General features: G+C 36.1%; 1 long non-coding RNA gene across 1 annotated transcript; it reads left to right on the forward strand.

Annotated features, from left to right (window-relative positions):
* The first annotated feature begins 3,400 nt into the window (after positions 1 to 3,400).
* LOC128785871 (uncharacterized) lies at positions 3,401 to 7,463 on the forward strand. The gene is made up of 4 exons (XR_008430069.1): positions 3,401 to 3,494; positions 5,389 to 5,527; positions 7,040 to 7,114; positions 7,213 to 7,463. It is a non-coding gene; the product is annotated as an uncharacterized LOC128785871 (long non-coding RNA).
* Positions 7,464 to 10,036: the final 2,573 nt, after the last annotated feature.

Below are 10,036 nucleotides of genomic sequence, written 5' to 3' on the forward strand. Positions count from 1 at the left end.
TTTTTCCTGGGGAAGTGGACTGGAGGGTAGACCTGATTGAAAATCAGGGAAAAAACCCCAAAAAAACAACAATACAAAAAACCCCAAAAAAACCACAATAAAAAATCCCAAACAAACAAAACAAAACAAAACAAAACAAAAAAAAAAAAAAAAAAAAAAAAAAACCAAAAAAAAACCACCACAAAAACACCCAAACCAACAAACCACAACCATTACTTATTTCTTATTTCTGTATATCTACAAAATATGGAAGGCTTGCTGATCTTTAGTTCAACATTACAAATTACTGAAACATTAATTATATTTCTAAACACTATATACCTGGAAAGAAAACAGCAATGAAACCAGACAATGGACTGTTTCATCCACCATTCTTGATATCACAGTTGAAATGTTCTTGGAGAGTAATAAAAATCCTTTTTTTATCATTGTGATGTTTTTATACTGCTCCATGACCAAATCATATAATGAACTGCATGCTAAAAGCACAGGCTCAGCTGTTTATTAATATCCATCTGAAAACAGCAAATAGACTTCTGCTGTAGTGTTTTGTGAGAGATCCTGGATGAAGATACTGTCAGAGCAACCATGTACAGGAATGAAAGTACTGTGTTCTGGCTCCTGGTTTTGGTAATAAAGAAAAACTAGAAGGAGCTTTCTTATATTGTAAACCCTGTGAAATCTGCTCTGCTTACTGAAGGCATTATCTGTATCCATGTATAGAAATAGCTCATGGGAAGCACAATGCCAGACTATTTCTTTCAAATATTAGATTCCTGAAAACTAAAATCTCCTGGATCAATTTACCCTCTATTTAATGAATGTGCCACAAAATAGGTTTACTATCACAAGAAGATTGTAAAAAAATGCATACTAGATTTAGTGCTTTCCACCTACATTAATTTAGCGAATTAATGACTTTGAAATATCCCCAAATCAGAAACACAGAGCTCTCAGAGACATTCTTAAATTAGGGATTTTTTTTGTAATTGCTTAAAAAAAATAAGAGAAATTAAGTGTGTTGGTGCAGAACATAGAGAAAACAAACAGTGCTGGAAAGTAATGAAAAAGTGTAGATTAATCAGTGACACTAGAGAATTTTAATCATCCTGCTTATTAAGGACATTAAGAAAGGAGGCTGCACTAGTATAAAAGAAGAAATATGAACTATTACAGTAATTAAAGTAACTGTCTCTGCTTGGCAGCTGCATTCTGGGTGACAGTAGTTATCACGGAGTTTTGACCACTATCTGAGTAAAGGTAGAAATCACACAAGTTAGCAGCTGTAATTAATTCAATTCAAACTTGACTGTAGGAGATAAGTAATAGTTCTCTCACACACCTGAAAATTTTAGGTGTTTAGAATATATGCTTAAGTTGATGGGAAAATAGTGTGTTTTATTTTTGAGGTTTATGCAAATTTAATTTATGTAATTATACTCCTGGTGCAAATTCCTTCCAGTTTACGAGAAATTAACTTTCTGTGCCAGTATCCTTAAATGTCAGAAAGGGTTGCATAATTTCTTAAAGGACATAAGGGAAGCAGACAGAGAGAAACTTCACTTTGTCTTCCATGTTCAGATTTGTTATAGTATCTAAACTGAAAAGTAATGAAGATCAACAATTTTTTTGTCAGTAAAATCATCAATATTATGAAATTTCAAGCTTGGGATAAAGCCCAAACCCCAAAAAAACTTGTTTTGGCAGGGAATGGTCCAAACCTTTAAATCTAGATAGCATTAAATAATTAATAGCCTTAAATACTCAGTACTTTAATACTCAAATAGAGTAGAATAGTTATGGAATGGCTTGAGTTAAAAGGACCCTCTGATATCATCTACTTGCAACCCTGTTGCCATGGGCAAGGAGACATTCCACTAGAGGCATTGCGCAGGGCTTCAACACTTCAAGGGATGGGGCATCTACAACTTGTCTGAGCAACCTGTTCCAGTGTCTCACCACACTCAAAGTTAAGATTTTCGTCCTAATATCTAATCTAAATCCTTCAGTTTAAAGCCATTATGTCTTGTTCTATTACTACACTCCCTGATGAAAAGTCCCTTCCTACCTTCCAAGTAGCTGTTTTGGGGCTGTGTTTTGTATTTGTGCTGGTAACAGTGTCGGTAGCACAGGGATGTTTTCACTCTTATTGAGCAGTGCTTGCATTCCATCCCACCAACAATGGGGCTGTGCCTGCCTATGGGAAGTGGTGAATGAATTCTTTCTTTTTCTTCGCTTCCATGTATGCCTTTTCTTTACCTGTTAAACTATCCCTACCTCAACCCACTTTGAGTTTTCTCACTTTTTCACTCCGCATTTTCTCCTCTGTCTCACAGGAGGCTGTGTGAGGCTGAATTGTTGGCAAAGGTAAAACCACAACACTATACTAAGTAATTTAATCAAAATAGTCTTGCATTTATCACAATGCCTTCCAGCAGACCAAAATACAGGTATGATAAAAGTAGCTTAGGTTAAATAAGATAATTTACTGTTTCATCAAGGAGTTTCTTTTAACAGCAAATCCCTCAGTGTTTTAAAAAAAGAAAAAGCTGCCTTAAAATATTTCTCAGTTCTCTTGTGAATTTGTAAATCAGTTTTCTGCCTATGGTTCTTGTTTTGCCTTTCTCCATTTATGTCTAAAAAATGTAATCCCCAGTGTACCAATTTACTGTTACCTGCTGGGGCAAACTGTGGAGTGCCTGAGGGTTGCAATTTCCTAATCAACCATGTCAGGGAATCTCTTGGACCACTTCACTCCTTCACTTCAGTCTAAAAAAAAAAAAAAAAAAAAAGGAGGAAAGCAAGGAAGGGAATCTGGTTGCTGCTAGGATACATTCATATTCGGAAAGTGCTCCTGGGAACAGATGCCAAGAAATGTTCATAGCCATAATCCAAGAATTTCTGAAGCTTTTGTCCTGGGTGGTCTTTAGCGTGGAGACATGGTTTGATGTTTCGTTGGTTGGCTGAATTTTCAGCTGCTCAATTGCTTTTTTATGTTGTCTTATCTGATTATTTTTCACTATACCTATGTAAACTTCAGGAATGGATTTTTACTTTATCTTTCTAGCACTATGTAAATAAAGTTATCAGTTCAGAAAAGATAACATAGAAATCAGGAATAAAAGCAGAGAAGATAATGTAATTTTAAATCTTAATAATAATGTTCATGAATTTCCATTCAATCATAATATCTCTGCTAGATCTGTCACTGTTATATTACACATATCTGAAGTTTTAGAAGTTTAAGAATCTGGGAACTTTTCAATACAAAATAAATAAACTTAAGCTTTTGGCAGATGACCGTAAAACAGGATAAGACAATCTGTGCAGAGACTGGCAGTTTAGGTTTTGTACCTCAAATTCACAGCTCTATTTTATTCCAGCCTACTTGTTTTATGTGCAAGCTGTAGATGTCCAAAACAAGTACCAAGCACTTGAATAATGCTTTAAAGCATGATGTCTTCATTCTTACATAGCTGCAAATTTATAAACAGGTAAATGGAATTTCTCTAAACTTGAGCAGAGAAATTTGCCTTTAGGCAATAGGAAATTTAGTCTTATACAGCTAGTCTAGTTTTTTCCAATATCACACAGGATTTTGTCAAAGAGGTGCCTTCTCAACCATACATATCGGTTTACGTGATTCTACAATAAATATAAATTATTGAACTGTTTTTGAATTAGGATATTTATATGGTGTTGCATAGCATTTGAATTTGACTTGGTTATAATTAGGAAAGTCTCCTTGGAAAGAAAGATATCCTCATAATATTAGTAGTAGTAGTAGGCATAATAATAATAATAGTAATGTAATTTTGAAAAAAATCTGTAATTGAATTAAACCCCTAAAGTACCTCTAAAACTGGATATTGCCACAAAATATCAGAAGAAAAGTTTGGAGTGGTGAAAGTAAAACAACTTCACAATTTCTACTTTCTATTCTTTGAGATAGTCTGGCTATTCTATGACCAGGTGAAAAGCAAATGGCATTAGAGTGAAAATAGTGTGTAAGCACCTCAGTATTCTGTACAATATTGTGCACAATATCATGCATCTTACACAAGTATGTGTGCCACAATACCTATAGTATAGGTTTTGTCCTTCCTTCAACAGGTATATTCCCAAATTTGTCTTTTCCACTGCTGTATAAAGACACCCCCATTCAGGCTTTGCTAGGGTCCAGTCATGACAGTCTGGAACTAAAAATGTGCTATTTCATCTTACTTCCCAGATAATTTGCCAAGACAACTAGAAGTGTTTAAACTTGCTCAGGTTTCCATATCATTGAACAGATGGTGTAAATCCACCCTGAGATGCAGAACCTGCATCGTCCCTCTTTCTCAGACAGCTTATTGCATATTAGTTTCTATGGAAGGAGACTCTATAGCTAAGGACACACTGTGATAGGCACTGTACAAGCATCACAAATTGAGAGTGTTTGTCTAGGGAGCTTAAATTTAAGTTTGAAATGAGAGACAGCAGGTGGATAAGACAGATGGAGAGGAAACAGAGAAATAGCGGTAAGACAGCTGCAACCAGTGCAATAAGCAGTGGTCACACCAGCTGGCTAATGACTGACAAGTGGTTTCTATCATTGCCACAAAGACAAGCTCAAAGGAAGGATTTAAAGTAGAAGTGAGGATTTTTGAAAGTTGTTTCCACACAGAAGTGGGATCAAAAAAAAAGGACATTTTTTTTGTGTGAAAAACACAATAAACAGGCAATCAGAAGCCACGATTCCAACCAGCATGGCAGTGGAAGTCACCCTTAATGGGTATACACGACTGCAAATGAGGTTGGACTAATCCTTGGAGGTTTTAAAAATGACAAGATCTTGCTTAAAATGAGAGCTCCAATAAGGAGGATTAGTGTTAGCTCTTTGAAGCAATGAACACCACAGTGATGTGTATAAACCCACCTAGAAATTAGATTTGTTGAAGAGAAACAAGTTTAAATATGACTAAGAAAGAGAAGGCAAAATTTCCTTGCTTACAGATATACATAAAGAACTCAGCAGCACCAATTTCAATAGCAGAGACTGGGAGTCTGAATGGGACTTGGAAATGATGGGCATGCCTGCATTTTCACCTCAAAAATAAAAGTCAGAAGGCTTTTTCCTGTTGCAACACATGGACCTCTGTGGACTTCCAGTGTTCCCCATACAGAGGATTTGTGTAGAGTCCTGATATCTGATGTCCTGCAGAGATGGATGGCTCTGTCACTAGGGAAACTTCACCCTCTTTTTCTATCAATATCCAAAAATTATCTATCGTTAAGAACTTATTTGGAGCAGTTTTTCTATTTAAGAACACGGCTTTTCAGTTTTGGTACTTTATGCTCATCTCTGAATCTTGCATCTCTCTCTGTGCATCTCTCTCCTCTCCACAGATGGTTTCAACAGCTTGAGCTCGCCTCTTTGCAGATGATGCCAGATGCTCCCTCTCTAACAGGCAGCTTAATTCCCTTTCACCCACGTACACAGAAACAGGTGATATCAGATGCCCCCTCAGCTCCAGGTCTCAGCAAAGTGAGTGCCAACGCACACACACACACAAGCAAGATCTGCATATAGATCTGCACATAGTAAACAAATGAAGCCAGATATGTTTTCATGAGTTACGACTTCCTGGAAGAATTTCATCTTTCAGTGGCATCTCCAATGTCTAATCAATATTTACTCTTCTCTTTGCAACAATTTCTTCTCCTTTGTAAATCAACTGTAAATCAATTAAAATTTAGTATTTAGATTTAAGGGGCTAGTATAAGGTAGTTTGGTTTATATATATGTCATAGTTTTGCAGTGTGGTCCTTTGTAAGGTAAACATTTATCCCATTTATTTCTGGATCTCTTAAATGTGCTTATTCAACAGTTACTGGAAAAGTAAGTTTGATAGAACAAATTGTGTACATACAACATTTTCTCTGGGGAAAAAAAAAACGTGTGTGTATGTGTGTGTATATACATACATATATACATATATATATATATATATGTGTGTATGTGTGTGTATATATGTATATATGTATATATATGTATGTATATACACACACATACACACACACATATATATATATATATAACCCCCAAAAGATGTAAAAAATTTTTACAGTCTACTTCAGGAATGCTGCAAAGTTAAATAGTTAAATATTTTATTTCTAACTGACATTTAGTGCCCCTTAAAACATATCTGCATCATAGCTATTCTTATTATTAAAAAAATGTATGAATGTAAGTGAAGGGTGCTAAGGAATGATTTTCCTCTGCTGACAATTTGTTTATTTTATATCCTTTAAACATTTTGCAGATGTCAAACTGTTGATGACACTTTTTCTCAAACTTGTAGGCAGAGGCAGGTGATACTCTGAAACATATTAAATCACAACATTGGGTATTTTGTCATCTTTTTCCACCTTGTTCTGTAGGTGGTCCTACTTCTTCTCAGGTTTAGCTATACAAAAAAATACAAAGAGTTAGATCTGGAGAATAAAAGAAACATATTAGGTTCTACACGCTAAGAGTCTAAGCATGAACTTAAGATTGCAGGACTGAGGATATTATGTTCTGATATTAAAAGTTTTAAGTGACCCAAATCTATGGCTGGAATGGCTGATTAAATAAGTCAGCTGGCACTCACAGAATATGCAGAATTCTAGAGGAATATACTTTATATATAGGAAAATACTTTAAATTTTTTGAGTTTCTGTGCTTTAAAGACAATTCCTGGATACAAGACTTGCTATGGTCTATAATGAATAATTAGCTCTGTATTAGTATTCCAGAAAATAAAACTTAGTCAAATAAAGCCAGACAAATATTTTATCAAATTCTACCAAAAATTTGCTAATGTTCTGTGAAAATTCTTGAAGATAATACTATAGTTCAATATGGAGAGATATGAACAAGATGTTTAATATTCTCTGGCTTTGGTAAAAAAAGTTTTTTTTTAAGTCTTTCCAGAATTCTAGACAATCTGTAATATTATGAGATGGTTAGTCTTAGAAGAGCATTAGGTGACCCTCTCTTTCCATGGGTCAACAGGTCCTGCCAGAAGACTGCTCCAGCGCAGACTTCCCACAGAGTCACAGTCTCTTTGAGTATCTACTTGCTCATCTGGTATGGAGTTCTCCACAGGCTGGAGGTGGATCTCTGCTCCCCCTGGACCTCCATGGGCTGCAGGGGTATAACTGATCTCATTGTGGTCTTTGCCACAGGCTGCAGGGCAGTCTCTGCTCCAGCACCTGGATCACCTTCTCTGCTTCTGTCTTCACTGACCTTGGTGTCTGCAGAGCTATTTCTCTCACATATTCTGACTCCTCTCTTCTCCAGCTGCAACTGCTGCTGCACAGAGGGCTTTTTTCCCACAGAATCTAGGCCTATAGACCTCTCACTACCAAAACATTTCCATGTAAACACATTATGATCTGTAGAAGTCGCTAGAAAGATGTGCCTTTGGAATAAAAAAAGTAATACTGAGCCAGATGAAATAAAATGGTAGAGAAAGAAATAGTATTACAGTGCCAAAGAACAGATATAAACTTAGGGCTGGTCCAAATCAAAATAGTACATTCCGAATATGACTGCCCAAATGACTGGTGGTTTTCAATCTGTTTCCTTCTTGCTTTATGATGGCAGTAATTTTTACTTATTTTTCAATATTATACCTGTACATACAGAGTTAAAGTGCCCAGTGCAGGAAAATTGTATTCTCAGATGTTTTGCTAGACCATTAAAAGAACTATCTGGAATACATCTAATTGGTACTCTTGAACTTAGATAAAAAGATAACTAAAAGTTACACAATGTTTGAATTAGGTCTGCCTCTTTCAGGGGAAAGTATTGATTTAAAAAGTGTCCTAGGGCTTTCTTGAATGCTTTGGAAGGTCCAAGCACACAGCTGGTTAGGCATATCATCAGAGATTTTATGCTATATCTAATATATTTTGAACACATAGGGAATGCCTACCTCTAGATTTGATGTGCTTTTGCAGACCACTTGAAGATATGCAATAGTTTCACCATGTCAGACCTTTAACATGCAATTTATGAGATAGCTTTCAGAGCTTTTTGTTCTAGTTATTTTAATCTATACAGTAAGGTTGTAGTGAGCACAGAAACACTACAAGTCCTTGTCTTAGCCTGGGATATTCAAAACAGAGTATCTTCCTGACAGAGATTATAAACTCCACTAAGTCTTTTTCAACAAAATAGCATCTTCAATAGCAAACATTAACTCATCTCTAAATCCTTCACATTAGATTCCAGGACCAAAGGATTCAGATTACATGGATGTTTAAATGTCTGTATTCTTCTTTAATCTATTGCACAAAAATCAAATTCCAAAATATTATACAGAATCATCTCTCCTTGGATGAGTTGAACTTATCAGTGAAGTTCCCCATGAGGTTTTGAAAATAGCTATTTCAGTGCGTGATAGCATGAAAGTCTCCAGAAATGATCTGAAAGATAATCATTGACTTAATGGCAAAAATAAAGAACCTTGATCACTGGAGATATTTTAGAGCAGGCTGGATTGTTGACTTCCTTTCTTGTTCCAAAATAGCTTAGATCTTAATGTAATAAATTTGACTCTCCTGCAAGTGAACCATCTTCTCAAAATGCTAAAGCTGTATCAAGGGACTCAGTAAAGTTTTGTTACTGTTGATGAAGCTTTTATTTGTAAATCACCAACTTGAGGGTATTGTAGCTCTATAAAGGTTGAATTTATTTTCCCAGTTTTTTGATGGTTTTTCAATTACTAGAATATTAGACATGGTAGTGTTTTGTCATAACTACTCTTTATACACACAGTTGAGGAATACATTCAGTGCAGGAAGCTCCCTGTGCAAACTGAAGGTTGAGCTCTGGGTGGGCAGGAGCCTCAGGCAAGAGGCTGGGAACTGCTGATCCTCTGCATAACAAAGGACACAGGGACCTGTGACCCTGCCACGTGACAGGACACTTGGAGACACAAGAGGAGCTGATAACCCCAGACTTTCCTGTGCTTAGACTGTTAGGGGATAAAAGCCCAGGGATTCCTTTGTTCTGGGTCCCTCCTTGCAGGCACATCTTGAGCTGTTGCTCTTTTATTAAATTATTGCACCATGATTAAATTATTTTAAGGATATGGACATTTGAGACTGCTGCGGGAAAGCTGGGGTCAAGCTGGTGAGGAAATCTGGTCTGATTGTGAGTGTGGGGGGTGAGGCTGCAGAGAGGCTTCTGTCCCAGCTCAGGTGGTGTGAATATGACTGCCAGAGTGGCTCCTGGATGGTCAGACATGGAAGTTTCCTTAACACTCATCACGTATGACACACTTTGGATATTTAGAAAAATTATACAAGATGTGAATCTTCTTGGAAGCAGTGAGTATATAGGACCTTGCTCTTAGTTATTCATATGTAATATAAATATCTTTAATCAGCAGTAAATCCAAGCAAACTTAATAGCGCAGATGTTGGTAATTTCATAAAAACTGTATGCAAATATTCAAGGACTTATAATCACCATCCTGTAATGACTAAAATTTGGAAATGAGGATATGCAGAAGAAAGACGAGACAATGGGAAGTAATGATAATAACCTATGAGAAAACAGCAAATGCAGAAAGGTTGCAAAGGTGGGCTGCTGTTCACAGAAAGGATACAAATAAAATCCAGTGGATAAACAATTATGTTGTGATAGACAAATTACCATGGGGTGGGAAAGAGAACTGTATCTATATCCCTTGGGTTGATGATTTAGTGTAAACTTTCACAGATACATTGAAATACATGTTCTGATACATTTGAAATGAGATGGTTTTGCTGACTTTACTGAAATTCAATGTATATAAACACAGAAAAAATAATGTTTCTCAATGACCTTTATATCATTTACTCTCAAGTGTTTTCTCTCTTTTAGACTCAGTCTATTTTGGAGTATTGTTTGCTCAGCTTTTAGTTAGTAGACCTGTGCCAAAGAGTCAGAGCCTGCCTAGAGAGCAAAATCAACAAAGTACTTAGAATAATGGCAATGTCTAGAATCTGTTTATGAGTA

Source organism: Vidua chalybeata, chromosome 3, assembly GCF_026979565.1.
Source record: "Vidua chalybeata isolate OUT-0048 chromosome 3, bVidCha1 merged haplotype, whole genome shotgun sequence".
NCBI lineage: Eukaryota > Metazoa > Chordata > Aves > Passeriformes > Viduidae > Vidua > Vidua chalybeata.